The following is a 19,348-nucleotide window of genomic DNA, read 5'->3' as shown; positions in this document are numbered from 1 at the left end:
TGTCTGTAYAACACAAATTAATATACACTTAGCTCTAAGCAAATTTATCCAGAATATATATTGTATATTTATGAACTTATAATATTTTGTATCTTTTTGTGAAATACACTTCTGTCATAAAGCCCATACAATTCTCAGCACCAGCAAGATAAGTGTGGTGTTAATTGACATTTACAAATGTATTCGTTTTCGAWTTTTGGAGTAATGCCACAAATGAGTTCTATTGATTGACTGGAATGAGTTGAGACATATTTTTTTCATCCCATTACGCTATGACCATATTTCAAAGGGGTGAGACATACTMTACATTTTCTGTGTGAGGAGGATGGGGTACATTCATTGATCTTTTTTTAATAAAGTGTAATCATGATTAATTAAACATGTTGAAATGGAATCATTCAAAAAGAAAACTACAGTATATTGATTTTCATGTATGTACAATGTAATGACTGTGAGTGATTTGCCTCAGTTAAATACAACATGTATCATCAGTTCATCCTTATTATCCTAATTCTAATGGCTTTGCTTGAAGAATGACACAATTTGACAGATTACTTTTTTCCAGAGGTGCAAAGTAACTAATTGCAAATACTCTTGTTACTAAAATTGAATAGCTTTTCTGAGTAATTTTACTTCTACTTGAGTAAAATGTTATTAAAGTAACAGTACTTGAATAGGATATTTCAGTACTCTTTCCACCCCTGGAGGGAGTTTGTGAGTGGGGAAAGAGCGCGTGAGTGAGTTAAAATGTTAAACCTAACCTTAACCCTAACTTTTAACACACTGCTAACCTTATGCCTAACCCTGACCTTAAATTAAGACCAAAAAGCATGAATCTTTATAATATAGCTAATTTTGACTGTGTGGCTGTGTTATCTAGTGCAGGGGTCTTGCCCAGGGAAAACAAATCTTGCCCAGGGAACCCCTCCCAGGCAAACCAGCGACCCTATCATATGTTTTCTCATCAGGTGAATGATAATGGGAAGGAGAAGTAATCCACATTTTAAAATGAATTGATTTGGTAGACAGTTTTTCATTATTTTAACCACCCCACATTATAATTGAAAGCGGAGGTGTACACTCTAACATAGCCTATTAGCTAGAAAGGTAACTCCAAACACATTTTCACTAAGAGCAGCTGTTTAGCTGGTTAAACAAAGGTCAGCCATGTGTTGGCAAAAATGTATGTCCAAGGTTAAGAAAGCTTACCAGCAGGCAGCGGCACATGCACTTGTTTGTAATTCCAAATGAATGTATTCTGTTGTTTCTAGCGATATTCATAAAAACACTGAAACCCACTACAGCGGAGACCCAGTTGAATACCACTGATTCTAGTGGAAAGTGGAAACCAGTGTCCTGCCAGCCACCAGCACAGCTCAGCGCATGTCATTTTCAGAACATGTGCTGTGCTTATGGGCAGGCAGGCACGCACGCTGAGTAAACATTGACGAGGAAAGAACGGTCCCTCAGCTGCCAGAGAAATCGGAGGACACCGTTTTTCACTATTATATGTAAGTATTTGGGTAAATATAAAAAAAATAATTTCACTGTTACAGAGTGTAATAATGTTTAGAACCAATTGTTATTTAATATGTCACCTTGTAATAACTGCATGAACTTGAAGTTGTTCGCTGATATCAGCTTCAAAGCAATGACAAACTGCAACAAATAAACAACTTTTGTCGAGAACAGACTCAGGCAATCTAACGACTATTATTAGCACGCTAATTTCCGTTTTGCCTTAGATAGTTACTTTTATAAATCAGTTACACAAATGTAAATCATCTGTTACATTTAAAAAATATATATATATTTAGAGGACAGGTTTGCTGTACTTGGCAGTGCTGAAGTCTTACCAAACAACTCAAACTGGAGGTTGTGTTTGACACCTTCATGACTTGACTGAGAGAATMACTTGACAGACGGCCCTATCTAGCTATAGTTGTGACATGTTTACAAGAAGGACTCTGCTAGAGAGCATGCACCCAGTCAATAGTTAAAGGCCAGCTTTGAAGAGCTATTTAAGTTGACAAGCCATTCATCGAAACCCAGCTAAAAATAAACTGTCTCTTGCACATTCACTGGACCCTGAAAATGTAATTGCAGACAGTATCTAGAATGATAATATTTACTAAATGTAGAATTTGAATAGGCTTTACTCTTTTGTAGATGCAGGTAAGTGCCAAAATAAAGGAAATACTTCAGTAAATGAGGAATACGAAGTACAGTGCCTTCAGAAAGTATTCATACCCCTTGACTTACTCCACATTGTGTTACATACAGCCTGAATTCAAAATGAATAAAATAAAAATCTCACCCATCTATACACAATACCTCGTAATTACAAAGTGAAAACATGTTTTTAGACTTTTTTTGCAGATTTATTGAAAATCAAAAGGAAATATCTAATTMACATAGTTATTCACACCTAGGGCTGTTGTGGTGACCATATTACRGCCACACCTTGTGCCACCAGTCATGAAGGCAGTCAAATTCCACSTGACCTTTCAGTCACTGTTATTAGGCTTCTCCAAGCTCTGKTGCTGCTGATCATTAGTAGCCAAACAAACTTGCTTACTGCCTTTCTAAATCAAAGGTAATTTCACACATATATTATTTAATATATGTCAAGACAAGATTTTTGTGTGACTGTTTCGAATCAGAGTCGGACACCTCATGTAGCCTAACCCATAGGCCTATATGTTTTGATAAGGTTTGTATCACTACTAAAGTGGCCAAATAACTTCTTAAAATGAAGCACATTAATCCTCTTTACAAGGGGTGTAGAGCCTAACGGGCATACATACTGTATGCAGCGCTTGAGTTTCAAGTTTGGGAATGATCATTTTCACCATAAAAATGCACCTTTATAATTAAAGCYTTACATGCATAATCGCATTCATGGTAACTTTTGATAATGGTCTTTCCCCGCTAATGGAACATTTGCGCGTATAACCTACTGCTGTGTGCGCATTACTGCACTTATAATGGGAAGAAATAGCCGAATAGTTTATCTAAATTTTTAGCTAAATGTTCTGATCTGTTGCGTCAGCCTCATTGCGTAAAAAAGTTTTTTTTGATGCTAGTGGTTATATTAATTTGGGATCTATCACGTCTTACAACTGTCCCAGAATATGTTTGGAATATGTATTTATCCCACAGAGTAGAATTTGTACTATGGGGGATAGTAGATTGACATAGGCTAGTGCTTTTGCAGTTCGTTAAGCCTATTCATCCTGTTGGCTATATCTTCAATATGCACCTCGAAATTGGATAAGGACGCGTAAAGTTGCGTCCCCGGTGCTTCTGATTTTAGGGTGCATTATCGCCACACAAAGGGGAGGCCGCAGGGAAATTCGAGGCATAATCAAGTGCTTCTCAAATTGTAATTTAGAGACTGACGAAGAGTGTACAGACTGCGCAAAAAACAAAGCAGAGCMCATGCCTTTCAAGCAACTTTTTTCAAATCATCATTAGAGTCGCATCATTCAGCCTTACAATGTATTAAAAATCCAAACATATATCCCAGCGTTTGTAGAACAACTAAAGTTACATTAATAACTATAAATAAGCATATAGGAGTACATATTTCTTTGTTAACCGCTCAACAGAATATTTGCATGTGTGCACTCCCTCAAATCGTTTGGAGAAAATATCCTGTCTATTTTATTCAGCTTTGTTCAATTGTATTCTTCATATTATAAAAWAATATTAAATAATGCCACAGAATTCTAAGCAAGTCTGTTAAATGAACTAGTGTAGCCCACAGCCATTTGGCATAGCCAGATCAGGAACTAATTAAGGACAACTCAGAGTATGCTATTCATTCTTCTGAAATWGATGACATTTTCTTCATARCATGTTTCTTTAGACCTGTCTAAAATAAATAATGGATTCATTGCGAAGGTGTAGGCTATATTACATGGATTTATTAGACTTTTTAAAATGTAGATGTTCCAAAYGTCTGCATCAGTTGCTTGTAGGCTTAGGGTAATGTATGAAAATGTCCATTTGCCCATTGTTTTGACTACCATGGCTAGAAGAGATCTCACGACTTTAAAAGAGGGGTTTGTGGTYGCCCAACACCCTATTAAYACACTTTATGTTGGTGTTTCCTTTATTTTGGCAGTTACCTGTACATTGGCCATGTTGTGTTGCCTGATTTAACCTCATATATCCTATGTATGAATGCTTAGGATGTCAATTTATAATAGTGTGAAAGTGTTTAATGAACAGTTTGTCTGTTTTTCTTTTTGCCGTAGGCCTTCTGCGTGTACCATCTTCATCTCCATTATCTTCAATCCTACACTTGCATGASCTGTGCTGTCTAGGCTAGAAGGCGTCGGCTCCCTGTTCTATTGTGTCCTTTGACAATGTCCAATGTGCCTTCATCTAGATATGCTGCTGCAATATCAGCCCTTTCCCTCAGTTTACCTGCTGTTAACTCCAACCCACCGCTTACCCCCAAATCATCCCTTACCKTCAAATCCCTGACCCCTAAACCACTAGTTGACCCTACCCCCAAACCACCCCTTACCATCAAACTATCATCATATCCCCCTTCACCTGAGATTTTTGGGTCAGATGATGAGGAACAGGAGAATCCATCTGAATACTGTATAGGTACTTCACCAGTGTGCCAAATATCACCAAACAACAATACAATAATGTGTGGTAGGAGTTTTTATACAGTTTATTGTTGATCGGAAAGAGGTTTCAATGTTCATTGTAGGTGGATACTACCCGGTGGAAATTGGAGCAATATTCATTGACCGTTARCAGGTGGTGAAGAAGTTGGGATGGGGCCACTTCTCCACTGTGTGGCTAGGCTGGGACATTGAGTAAGTATAATAGTTACAGTATACTGATAACATTGTTTTTGTTATTGATTGACCTTCGGTTTCATATTGTGATTATGACAGTTAAAGCAGGTGATTCACATTTTTTATTTGTATGAGCAGGAAGAGGCGTTTTGTGGCTCTGAAGGTGGTAAAGAGTGCTCCAACCTTCACAGAGACTGGTTTGGATGAGATCAAGCTTCTGAAATGTGTTAGTATTGTATACCCATGTTCAACCTTTTATTCTCTGCTACATAGGCTTAATCAGTCTACCTTGCTTGTTCATCAACCAGAGCCAAGCTTATTAGGAAATATTGCCTTTTATTTGTAGCACAATGGTGATAATGAAAAGTCACATGTTTACTCCCCAGTTATGTCCCGTTATCAATTGCATTTAGGTAAGGGACAGTGACCCATCTGACCCTAAACGAGACACTGTTGTGCAACTTATCGATGACTTCAAGGTCTCTGGAGTCAATGGGGAGCGTATCCTTTTAAAAGTCATCCACGTGTTATCATTTTACCCATGATCTATTTCTCATACAGTATGTGTCGTATGTTAACTTGCACATTTGAGTGAAATGGTTTCTCCTTAATTCAGCTATGTGTCAGATGTATGCATGGTTCTTGAAGTGCTGGGTCACCAACTGCTGAAGTGGATCATCAAATCCAACTACACTGGCCTTCCCCTGCCCTGCGTTAAGAGCATCCTCAGACAGGTGGTGTCTTTCCCCTGTGATCTCCAAATCCTGTCTCTACCGTTTTATCATCCAGACCAGCTTTTGTGAAAGGATGATCTCCTTTGTGTGTTCCCTGGTGTCATGTAGCCACACTATATCACCARTGTTGTCTCATATCACAGGTTCTCCAGGGCTTAGATTACTTGCACACTAAATGCAAGATTATCCACACAGACATTAAGCCAGAGAACATCCTTTTGAGAGTGGATGATGTTTACGTCCAGGAGCTGGCAGCCGACACCAACCTACAGGAGCTGCCAGTTTCTCCTGCTCCCACAAGCTGTTCAGGTTAGGATTGCTCTTTATTCCAAGTTGGCYTACATGTGTCATTAAGTACAATTCCCTCTGTCTTTTTTAAACTTATTTTATTTTTAGATGGAGGGAAATGGAAAAGATTTGTTACGGAGAGATAGAGATGCAATAACAATGCTGAATATTAGGCGTCGAAGTATAATATTACCTAATGTTATTATTTTTGTTCTCTATGATTTGATTTCATGCTCTCTTGTGCCTTGCTGATCTCTTCATCTACTACTGATGCCAGAAAATACCAGTCTAAGAGAGAAGCAGGTATGGCAATCAACTCTTTGTCTTGTCTCAAATCATGAACCAACCATATTGCTACAAAGGGGGAAACAGTTTCTGGTAATCTTTTGATGACCTCATCTGTCACCTATGTCTCTCTGACCCCTCCTATCATAATTTGGGTATTAGATTGTGTCAAACCTGTTGGGGAAGTTGACTGTGGCTTTCCAGACTCTTGGGGTTTGGGTAAGATGGCCTTGGCATTGTGAGTGTGTGCTGATTCACTGCATCTTGGCCCTAGGAAGGTTCTTCTGGAGGAAAGCATTGATCTGTGAATCTGGCTGTTGTCAATAGTTACAGTATTGTTTCAGGTTTTCTACTCATTCAACCATTTAAAACAGCAGTTGTGTGTGTGTGTGTGTGTGTGGTGGTGTGTGTGTGTGTGGTGTGTGTTGTGTGTGTGTGTGTGTGTGTGTGTGTGTGTGTGTGTGGTGTGTGTGTGTGTGTGTGTGTGGTGTGTGTGTGTGTGTGTGTGTGGTGTTGTGTGGGTGTGTGTGATAACAAGTGTGTATTAATCATTAACTTGCACATGAACAGCATTTCTGAATGAAGATGCACAGTTTACTAATTGCTATTTATATTCATTCTGTATGTATAACTATACCTTTGCGTTTGTAGTGAAATTGTTCACCTTGATCAATTCATTGAAAATTAGCATGCACTGCATGAAAAAGGGATTTGTGGTACTAATATTTAAAGAAATGTACCTTATTTGCAGAGATTGGTTTAAAATATTTTTAACACTGTTGCATGCTGCAAAATGAGAGACGTCTCATTTTAAGTTTCCCAACAAAGTCCTGTGCCTGTGCTCATAGACCGGYAAGGTTTCCAGGATCCCGAGGGCCAGGTTGTCGAGAAAGGAGAACAAACATCAACAGCCGCAGCAGGGCGAGGACACTTTAGTTGACCGTCAGAAGAGGGCAAAACCTCATGTGTCATTCTCCAATATCACCACTCCCTGTAGCACTCCCAATTCCACCTCTCCCCCTAAGCCTTCAGGTCCTGTGCGTACTACTTGGAGACGGAACCTGCTGCATGAAGAAGCAATGGGCTCTGACAGCAAGGAGTCAGTCTCGTCACCYATAGAAGATGCACCATCATTGACTACAATGTCTCACTGCTCTAGACAATCTACAGTGTTGCATCATTCTACCCAGAGAGACAACCAGCCCTRATCATCATCACATGGTCAGTCTTGATCTGGAGCCGGCTGTATAGAGTATATTGTCACAYCATATTTCCGTGTAGTATATGTCAGAATACCTGTCCAGTGTTTCAATTGAACTTTCATGATTTGCATTATAGTATTTCATGCATATGCGGATGATTAAGTTTAATTATACTAAGTGTACAAAACATTAGGAACACCTTCCTAATATTGAGTTGCAACGACTTTTGCCCTCATAACAGCCTTAATTCTTTGGGGCATGGACTCTACAAGGMTTTCAAGCATTTCACAGGGATGCTGGCCCATGTTGACTCCAATGCTTCCCACAGTTGTGTCAAGTTGGCTGGCTGTCCTTTGGGTGGTGGACCATTCTTGATACACACAGGGAAACTTGAGCACGTTTTTGCCCATTCACCAACTGAATGGCACACAAACACAATCCATGTCTCAATGGTCTCAAGGATTATAAATCTTTCTTTAACCTCTCTCCRCCCCTTCATCTACACTGATTGAAGTAGATTTCACAGGTGACATTAATAAGGGATCATAGCTTTCACATGGATTCACCTGGTCAGTCTATCTATGTCATGGAAAGAGCAGGTGTTCCTAATGTTTTGTATGCTCAGTGTATATGAATGATATTTATGTTGTAATACATCATACATAGCATCCATTTTACACCAGAGCACTCACGGCGCATCCATCATCCARAATATCTATCTGCGCCATCTGTCTTGTATTTTGTTTCAGGGTTCAGTGAAACAGATATGTTGGTGAATCTTCTGAAGCCACAGAATGCTGATGAAATCAGCATCAAGATTGCAGATCTGGGCAACGCCTGCTGGGTGGTGAGATACTATCTGACAGACATTATGTATATGAATGAATACAGTACCAGTCGAAAGTTTGGACACACCTACTCWTTCCAGGGTTTTTCTTAATTTTTTAAAACTYTTTTCTACATTGTAGAATAATAGTGAAGACATCAAAACTATGAAATAACACATATGGAATCATGTATTAACCAAAAAAGTGTTAAATAATTCAAAATCAAAATATATTTTATATTTGAGATTCTTCAAAGTAGCCACCCTTTYCCTTGATGACAGCTCTGCACACTCTTGGCATTATCTCAACCAGCTTCACCTGGAATCCTTTTCCAACAGTCTTGAAGGAGTTCCCACATATGCTGAGAACTTGTTGGCTGCTTTTCCTTCACTCTGCGGTCCAACTCATCCCAAACCATCTCAATTGGGTTGAGGTCGGGTGATTGTGGAGGCCAGGCCAGAAGATTAACTGCATGAACTTGAACGTGGTTCGCTGATATCAGCTCAAAGCATGAAAACGTGCACAAATAACAATTGTTGTCGAAGACTCAGGAATCTAACGACTATTATTACGCACGGCTAATGTTCCGTTTTGCCTAGTTTATTTAGTAAATCAGTTACACCAAATGTAACTTTGTGGTACATTTAAAAATAGATGAGGATAGTTTTAGAGGAAGGTTTGCGTAATCTGCATCTGAATCTTACGCACGATCAAGGACTGGGAGGGTTGTGTTTGAAACCTTCATGACGTGACTGAGGAGAATTGCTTGCACAGAGGCGGCCTATTAGCTATAGTTGTGGACAGTGGTTGTAAAGAAGGAGGCTGCTAGAGAGCGAGGCACCGCGTGAACTAGTAAGGCCAGCTTTGAGAGGTATTTAGAGTTGACAAGGCCATTCGATCGAAACGCGCACGCTAAAATATGTTCTTCACAGTATCATGACTGAAAATGTAATTGCAGACAGTATCTAGCGAATGATAGATGATGTGTACTACATGTTGAGAATTGAATAGGGGGCTTTACCTTTTGTAGATGGCAGGTAAGTGGCCAAATAGAAGAAATACTTCCAGTAATGGGAATAGGAGTCTGGTAGACGTCTTCTCTCTTCCTCTTTGCGCTGAAGAGGAGGAAGTAGGGTGGACCAAAGTGGGAGCGTGGTATGGAGGAGCATAGATGAATTTATTAGAGTAAAAGGGCGGAAAACAACGAAATACACTGTGTGAATATTACAGAAACAAAGCAACGTACGGTAACAGACTAAGAGTGGAAAACTTACATAAACACGCAGAACAGGACGACTACACAACGAACAGTCCGTGTAGCGCGACAAAGACAGACACGGGACAGACATCACTCACAAACAAAAGTGAGAACATCCTACCTAATATGGTTCTCAACTCAGAGGAAATGTCAAACACCTGCCTCTCAATTGAGAGCATATCAGCAACCCATTTAAGACCGAACCATAGAAACACATAACATAGGAATGCCCGACCCAACTACGCGCTGAGCCAAGTAAACACATCAGGGGGCAAAATTGATATCAACCTTGGGGGACAAGTTACATGAAATTTTCTCAGGAGCAATTCTGAGGGGTGACACAAAAGTAGTGCTGTGACAAGACTATGTTGTAGTATGTTAATATGTAGTATTGAGGGAGCCATAATCACTCTACTGATCATTTTAGGTTACCAGTAGTAACTGAAGGTGTTGTCCACCTGTTAATATCGATTATGAATATACTAATATCATAGTTTCAGTGAGCAAGTGTTCCTTATCAGTGCAGTGTCTCTCTTCTGGAAAGTTTGCGGTTCTATAATTGTGGGTGGTGGCTGATGATGGTTTGTGTCATCACGGTGAGGTAACTGAACGATGCTGTGCACTGTCCCTAAGTCTGGTGCTGCTGGCAACAAGGGTGACACCGGTGGTCCCTGCCGGCTGTGACATCTGTCTCTGAGAGGTCTCTCTCCTTGCTCTCTTCACACCTTTCACCACCGCTGCGACTGACGTCAGTCTGTCTCCTTAGAAAAGAAAGTAGGTGTTTGCTGTAGCTCCTACGGTACCCGGTTACCAAAACTAACAATAATCAAACAGCAATAACGATTGCCTTTAAACAGGAATCTTGGTTCAGTCACTCAGTTTAATTGAGAGGTGGGGTCATTCATGGCATTTCCAATTATGTCCCTATTTTTACAAATCAAAAAAATTGAGGGACTTTCAGTAATGTTGCCAACAAAGACCTCAACAAACTTACTGAGACTCCTGTCTGCCAGTCTGTCCCTGCATATCTGTCCCAGCTCTGCGTCTGGTGTGCATCTGTTGCCTGCTCTGCCTAATGACATTCATTGTGAAATATTTGCCATTGCATTTCCCTTCTCTTTCTTTTTTGAACATTTTAATCAACTGGTCTTTGCGATATTAGGCTACTAAGTTCTTACTTTGCGTTTTTGGTTGTACTGAAAAATCCTCTGATGTCGTCTTTTTAGTTTTTTCTGACATTTTTCACGCTTGGCTGGCTGGCTGATCCGGGGTCCTGCTTGCACACGACACATTTTAACACAACAGCATGCCTGCACGGTATCAGTTTGAAATTTGTGAACAATATAGTTTGTTTGATTGGCAGGCTTCCAAATAGCTGAATCGTGTGCAAAGCCTAGCGGAGCACCAATGTCGTGTTTTCTGTGGTGTTTGCTATAATTTGCCTTTGGCTACCTGCGTTAACAGTGAAAATAAAATAAAAAAATTCACATAGCGAACATTTAGCCTTTTGCAACGAGACCATTAAATATTTAGAACAATGGTATAGAGATGTAGTTCTGTTCAGTTTGACTTAGTTTTATCGCTAACCTATCAAACAGGGGACTTTGAAGCACTCAAGCTGCGATGCTAATCTTGGAATACTTGACGATAGCAAAATATTCCAACTTTTGCGACCGCCAAAAGTAAGATGGAATAGCTAGCTAGCCTAGCTTGGATAGTTAATGTTGCTTTAGTTTGCGCGCTCAGCTTCTGCAATTCAGCTAGTGTGTGAACCTGCAAACATTAAAAAATATATACGATTCCTAGGCGCGCTATTGACTGGATTACCCCTCACGTCAGTTACGGAGTGCCTTTCGGACAGTAGATACGAGCCCTCTATTAACTTGCCACTCAAAGAACTGGCAGTGGATCAAACTCTTGTGAGGCAAAGGCTAGGGGGGTTTCGCAACTTGTGAAATCTTAAAAACGGCTATTAAGTGTCTATAATCAGCACAAGTGCTTTCAATTGTGCGGTAATATTGAATCAGTATTGAAATTACATAGTTATTGTTTACACGTGATTTATATGGGGGGGACAAATATATTTTCCCCAGGGATGGGGGGGTCGTGTCCCCCCGTCCCCTGGGATTGTCCGCTATGAACACAGTACGAAAAATAAGAGAAACAGGTCGAGAGCGTGACAAGTACAGTGCCTTCAGACAAGGTCGTCATAACCCCTTGACTTACTCCACTTGTCGTTACAGTACGCCTTGAATCTTCAAATGAATCAAGAATAAAATCTCACCCGCATCTATACAACATACCTCGTAATTACACAAGTGAAAACATGTTTTTAGATTTTTTTGCAGATTTATTGAAATCAAATAGGAAATATATCTAATGTTAGATAGTTAATTCACCACACTAGGCTGTTGTGGTGACAGCTATCTTACCGCCACAACCTGTGCACCAGTCCTGAAGTGCAGTCAAATCCACCTGACCTTCAGTCACTGGTTATTAGGCTTCTCCAAGCTCTGGGCTGCTGATCATTAGTAGCCAAACAAAACTTGCTTACTGCCATTTTAAATCAAAGGTAATTTCACACATATATTTTTAATATATGTCAGACAAGATTTTTGTGTGACTGTTTCGAATCAGAGAGTCCGGACACCTCAGTGCCTAACCCATAGGCCTATATGTTTTGATAAGGTTTGTATCACTACTAAAGTGGCCAAATAACTTCTTAAAATATGAAGCACTTTAATCCTCTTTACAGGGGGTGTAGAGCCTAACGGATTATGCGCAGCGCTTGAGTTTCAGTTGGGAATGATCATTTCACCATAAAAATGCACCTTTATAATTAAAGCTTACATGCATAATCGCATTCATGGTACTTTTTGATAATGGTCTTTCCCGCTAATGGAACATTTGCGGTATACCTACTGCTGTGTGCGCATTACTGCCTTATAATGGGAAGAAATAGCCGAATATGTTATCTAAATTTTTAGCTAAGTTCTGATGCTGTTGCTCAGCCTCATTGCGTAAAATGTTTTGATGCTAGTGTTATATTATTTGGGATCTATCACGTTTACAACTGTCCCAGAATATGTTCGGAATATGTATTTATCCCACAGAGTAGAATTTGTACTATGGGGGATAGTAGATTGATCATAAGGCTATGCTTTTTGCAGTTCGTTAAGCCTATTCATCCTGTTGGCTATATCTTCAATATGCCACCTCGAAATTGGATAAGGACGCGTAAAGTTGCGTCCCCGGTGCTTCTGATTTTAGGGTGCATTTCGCACACAAAGGGGGCCGCAGGGAAATTCGAGGCATAATCAAGTGCTTCTCAAATTGTAATTTAGAGACTGACGAAGAGTGTCAGACTGCGCAAAAAAACAAAGCAGAGCCATGCCTTTCAAGCAACTTTTTTCAAATCATCATTAGAGTCGATCATTCAGCCTTACAATGTATTAAAAATCCAAACATATATCCAGCGTTTGTTAGAACAACTAAAGTTTACATTAATTAACTATAAATAAGCATATAGGAGTACACATATTCTTTGTTAACCGCTCAACAAGATATTTGCATGTGTGCACTCTTCAAATCGTTTGGAGAAAAATTCCTGTCTATTTTATTCAGCTTTGTTTCAATTGTATTCTTCATATTATAAAAAATATTAAATAATGCCACAGAATTCTAAGCAAGTCTGTTAAATGAACTAGTGTAGCCCACACGCCTTTGGCATAGCCAGATCAGGAACTAATTAAAGGACAACTCAGAGTATGCTATTCATTCTTCTGAATTAGATGACATTTTCTTCATATCATGTTTTTAGACCTGTCTAAAAATAATGGATTCATTGCGAAGGTGTAGGCTATATTACATGATATGTAGACTTTTTAAAATGTAGATGTTCCAAAGTCTGCATCAGTTGCTTTGTAGCTTAGGGTAATGTAGTGAAAATGTCCATTGCCCATTGTTTTCGACTACCATGGCTAGAAGAGATCTCACGACTTTAAACGAGGGTTTGTGGTGCCCATACACCTATAAACACTTTATGTTGGTGTTTCCTTTATTTTGGCAGTTACCTGTGTACATTGGCCATGTTGTGTTGCCTGATTTAACCTCATATATCCTATGTATGAACTGCTTAGGATGTCAATTTATAATAGTGTGAAAGTGTTTAAATGAACAGTTTTGTTGTTTTTTCTTTTTTGCCGTAGGCCTTCTGGTGTTACCATCTTCATCTCCATTATTCTTCAATCTACACTTGCATGAAGCTGTGCTGTCTAGGCTAGAAGGCGTCGGCTCCCTGTTCTATTGTGGTCTTTGACAATGTCCAATGTGCCTTCATCTAGATATCGCTGCTGCAATATCAGCCCTTTCCCTCATTTTACCTGCTGTTAACTCCAACCCACCGCTTACCCCCAAATCATCCCTCTTACCATCAAATCCTCGACCCCTAAACCACTAGTTGACCCTACCCCCAAACACCCCTTACATCAACTATCATCATATCCCCTTCACCTGAGATTTTTGGGTCAGATGATGAGGAACAGGAGAATCCATCTGAATACTGTATAGGTACTTCACCAGTGTGCCAAATATTACCAAACACAATACAATAATGTGTGTGTAGGAGTTTTTATACAGTTTATTGTTGATCGGAAAGAGGTTTCAATGTTCTTGTAGGTGATACTCCCGGTGGAAAATTGGAGCAATATTCATTGACCGTTATCAGGTGGTGAAGAAGTTGGGATGGGGCACTTCTCCACTGTGTGGCTAGGCTGGGACATTGAGTAAAGTATAATAGTTACAGTTACTGATACATTGTTTTTGTTATTGATTGACCTTCGGTTTCATATTGTGATTATGACAGTTAAGCAGGTGATTCACATTTTTTATTTGTAATGCAGGAAGAGGCGTTTTTGTGGCTCTGAAGTGGTAAAGAGTGCTCCAACTTCACAGAGACTGGTTTGGATGAGATCAAGCTTCTGAAAATGTGTTAGTATTGTATACACATGTTCAACCTTTTAGTCTCTGCTACATAGGCTTAATCAGTCTACCTTGCTTGTTCATCAACCAGAGCCAAGCTTATTAGGAAATATTGCCTTTTATTTGTAGCACAATGGTGATAATGAAAAGTCACATGTTTACTCCCCAGTTATGTCCCGTTATCAATTGCATTTAGGTAAGGGACAGTGACCCATCTGACCCTAAACGAGACACTGTTGTGCAACTTATCGATGACTCAAGGTCTCTGGAGTGTCAATGGGAGCGTATCCTTTTAAAAAGTCTTCCATGTGTTATCATTTTACCCATGATCTATTTCTCATACAGTATGTGTCGTATGTTACTTGCACAATTTGAGTGAAATGGTTTCTCTTAATTCAGCTATGTGTCAGATGTTGCATGGTTCTTGAGTGCTGGGGTCACCAACTGCTGAAGTGGATCATCCAAATCCAACTACATCTGGCCTTCCCTGCCCTGCGTTAGAGCATCCTCAGACAGGTGGTGTCTTTCCCCTGTGATCTCCAAATCCTGTCTCTACCGTTTTATCATCCAGACCAGCTTTTGTGAAAGGATGATCTCTCTTGTGTGTTCCCTTGGTGTCATGTAGCACACTATATCACCAGTTGTCTCATTCACAGGTTCTCCAGGGCTATGATTACTTGCACACTAAATCACAGATTATCCACACAGACATTAACCAGAGAACATCCTTTTGAGAGTGGATGATGTTTACGTCCAGGAGCTGGCAGCCGACACCACTACTGGAGCTGCCAGTTTCTCCTGCTCCCACAAGCTGTTCAGGTTAGGATTGCTCTTTATTCAAGTTGGCGTACATGTGTCATTAAGTCAATTCCTCTGTCTTTTTTAAACTTATTTTATTTTTAGATGGAGGGAAATGGAAAGATTTGTTACGGAGAGATAGAGATGCAATAACAATGCTGAATATTAGGCGTCGAAGTTAAATATCACTAATGTTATTATTTTTTGTTCTCTATGATTTGATTTCATGCTCTCTTGTGCCTTGCGATCTCTTCATCTACTACTGATGCCAGAAAAATACAGTCTAAGAGAGAAGCAGGTATGGCAATCAACTCTTTGTCTTGTCTCAAATTCATGAACCAAACTATTGACTACAAAGGGGAAACATAGTTTTCTGTAATCTTTTGATGACTTCATCTGTCACCTGATGGTCTCTCTGACCCCTCCTATCATAATTTGGGTATTAGATTGTGTCAACCTGTTGGGGAGAGTTGACGGTGGCTTCCAGACTCTTGGGGTTTGGGTAAGATGGCCCTTGGCATTGTGAGTGTGTGCTGATTCACTGCATCTTGGCCCTAGGAAGGTTCTTCTGGAGGAAAGCATTGATTCTGTGAACTGGCTGTTGTCAATAGTTTACAGTATTGTTTCAGGTTTTCTACTCATTCAACCATTAAAACAGCAGTTGTGTGTGTGTGTGTGTGTGTGGTGTGTGTGTGTGGTGTGTGTGGTGTGGTGTGTGTGTGTGGTGTGTGTGTGTGTGTGTGTGTGTGTGTGTGTGGTGGTGTTGTGTGTGTGTGGTGTGTGTGTGTGTGTGTGTGTGTGTGTGTGTGTGTGTGTTATAACACAGTGTGTATTAATCATTAACTTGCACATGAAAGCATTTCTGAAATGAAGATGCACAGTTTACTAATTGCTATTTATATTCATCGTATGTATAATATACCTTTGCGTTTGTAGTGAAATTGTTCACCTTGATCAATTCATTGAAAATAGCATGCACTGCATGAAAAGGATTTGTGGTACTAATATTAAAGAAATGTACCTTATTTGCAGAGATTGGTTTAAAATATTTTTTAACACTGTTGCATCTGCAAAATGAGAGACGTCTCATTTTAAGTTTCCAACAAAGTCTGTGCCTGTGCTCATAGACCGGAAAGGGTAATAACTCACGACGCCGATTGTGGCGAGCACGGAGCTACAGACGCATAGTCAAGATGCCGGAAACGCCTTTACGTTCAGTCAAGAAGGGCAACTCATGATCAATTCATAACCAATGCATCCGACTTGCAGAACTGGGATCCTGTGCGACTGAAATTTAAAGAACATGTACCTATTTGAGAGCGATGCAGTTAGAATTTTCACGTCTGCATGCGGACTACTTGAGAGACTCGCTTGTGAAAGTCATGGGCTCTCAAGCAAGGAGTCCTGTGCTGTGCTCATCGACCGGAAGTCGGGAGTGCCCGAGGTGCATCCCGGTTGCGAATATAAGGAAAGCAACATCCAGATCTAGCCACAGGGCAGGCACGTGGTTGTTGACGTAGAGAGCAAATCTACATGTTGATCATTCGTATCCCAAGATCAACCAGCCCTTTATCCCATATCACCATTCCCCTAATTGCTTATCAGGTCCTGGCACGCATGGAGATGCAGAATGGATGAGTAGGACCACCAATGGGCTGTGATGTTCATGCAGGAGTCATACGACATCGTCACGATAGATCACCTGATGCAACTTTCATCTATTGCAACGATTAGCATATAGTTGCATCCATATGCCGGCTAGATCATCTTACAGGTGTTGCATATGTATCAGTACCAGAGAGGCAACCAGCCTATCACACATTGCGTCAGTCTATGACTGGAAGCCGGCTGTATCAGACGATTGTCACAAGCATATTCGTTGAATGTTAGATAGGTCCCGTTTCAGCTAACTTATTGATTTGCACATTTTTAGTCATTTCAGCACGTATCTGGTAGATAAGTTATATCTATTGGAGCTAAGTGTCAAAAGCAGTTCGCCGGCAGGTCTCGACCAGCCTAGACTGGTTAGATGTCTGCAGACTTTGACTTCATAAGCGCTTGCCCGTAATTCCGTTGTGTCAGAGGCATGGAGCCGTCGTAGCGGATGGTTAGATTCGTGCTACAGGGATGCGGCCAGTTGACCCAATCTTCGCACAGTTGTCGGCTAATTGACTAGGTGTCCTTAAATGGCATGGACCTTCGAACAGACGGAAGACTGCCTCGAAGGCCACGTTTTAGTGCCCATTCCACCAACTGAATGGCACCACAAACACATACCATGTCTCAATGGTCTCAAGGATTATAAACTTTCTTAACTCTCTCCCCCCTTCATCTACACTGATTGAAGTAGATTTCACAGGTGACGAATTAATGGGATCATAGCTTTCATGGACTTCACGTGTGCGTCTATCTATGTCATCGGAAAGGCGCACGTGGGTCAGTTCTAATGTTTTGTAATGCTCAGTGTATCATGGAATGACTATGCCTAGTGGCTCTGTTAGAATACATCATACGGATTCTAGCTAGCATCCATTTTACACCAGAGCACTTCAGGCGGCGCATCCATCATCCACAATATCTATCTGCCGCCATCTGTCTTGTATTTTGTTTCAGGTTCAGTGAAACAGATATGTTGGTGAATCTTCTGAAGCCACAGAATGCTGATGAAATCAGCATCAAGATTGCAGATCTGAGGCAACGCCTGCTGGGTGGTGAGATACTATCTGACAGACATTTATGTATATAATGAATATCACAAGTCACAGTCTGAAAGTTTGGACACACCTACTCTTCCAGGGTTTTGTCTTAATTTTTAAAACTGTTTTCTACATTGTAGAATAATAGTGAAAGGAGATCACAAAACTATGAATAACACATATGGAATCATGTATTAACCAAAAAAGTGTTAAATAATTCAAAATCAAAATATATTTTATATTGAGATTCTTCAAAGTAGCCACCCTTTACCTTGATGACCGCTCTGCACACTCTTGGCATTATCTCAACCAGCTTCACCTGGAATCCTTTTCCACAGTCTTGAAGGAGTTCCCACATATGCTGAGAACTTGTTGGCTGCTTTTCCTTCACTCTGCGGTCCAACTCATCCCAAACCATCTCAATTGGGTTGAGGTCGGGTGATTGTGGAGGCCAGGTCTTCTGATGCAGCATCACTCTCCTTATTGGTCAAATAGCCCTTACACAGCCTGGAGGTGTGTTGGGGTCATTGTGCCTGTTGAAAAACAAAGTGATAGTCCCACGAAGCGCAAACCCGATGGCATGGCGTATTGCTGCGCAGAATGCTGAGTAGCCATGCTAGTTAAGTATGCCTGAATTCAAAATAAATCAAGACAGTGTCACCAGCAGCAAAGCACCCCACACCATCACAATATATCACTGACAGTGTCACCAGCAAAGCAACCCCCACATAACACCTCCTCCATGCTTCAACGGTGGGAACACACATGCAGAGATCATCCGTTCACACTACTCTGTGTCTCACAAAGACTGGAATCAAAAATTCCAATTTGGCTCATCAGAACCAAAGGACAGATTTCCACTTGTCTACAATGTCCGTTGCTCATTTTTCTTGGCCCAAGCAAGTCTCTTATTGTTATGGTTGTGCTTTAGTAGTGGTTTCTTTGCAGCAGATTTGGACCACGAAGGCCTGATTCACGCAGTTCCTCTGAGAACAGTTTGATGTTGAGATGTCTGTTACTTGAACTCTGTGAAGCATTTATTTGGGCTGCAATTTCTGAGGCTGGTAACTCTAAATCTAATGAACTTATCCTCTGCAGCAAGGTAACTTTGGGTCTCCTTTCTGTGGAGGTCTTCATGAGAGCCAGTTTCATCATAGTGGTTGGTTTTTGCAACTGCACTTGAAGAAACTTTCAAAGTTCTTGACATTTTCCCAATTGACTGACCTTCATGCCTTAAAGTAATGATGGACCGTCATTTCTCTTTGCTTATTTGAGCTGTTCTTGCCATAAAATGGACTTGGTTCTTCACCAAATAGGGCTATCTTCTATATACCAACCCTACCTTGTCACCAACACCACTGATTGGCTCAAACGCATTAAGAAGGAAAAAATTCCACAAATAAACTTTTAACTTTTAAGGCACACCTGTTAATTGAAATGCATTCAGGTGACTACTT

At 40.4% G+C, this 19,348-nt stretch overlaps 1 pseudogene; it reads left to right on the top strand.

The window, feature by feature from the left end:
• Positions 1-1,215: 1,215 nt before the first annotated feature.
• Positions 1,216-19,348, top strand: part of LOC111969866 (SRSF protein kinase 3-like) — a 26,219-nt pseudogene continuing 8,086 nt past the window's right edge.

Source organism: Salvelinus sp. IW2-2015, linkage group LG11 (assembly GCF_002910315.2).
Source record: "Salvelinus sp. IW2-2015 linkage group LG11, ASM291031v2, whole genome shotgun sequence".
Lineage (NCBI taxonomy): Eukaryota > Metazoa > Chordata > Actinopteri > Salmoniformes > Salmonidae > Salvelinus > Salvelinus sp. IW2-2015.
Note: the sequence above shows the minus strand (reverse complement) of the source record. Positions and strands in the feature narration are given on the sequence as shown.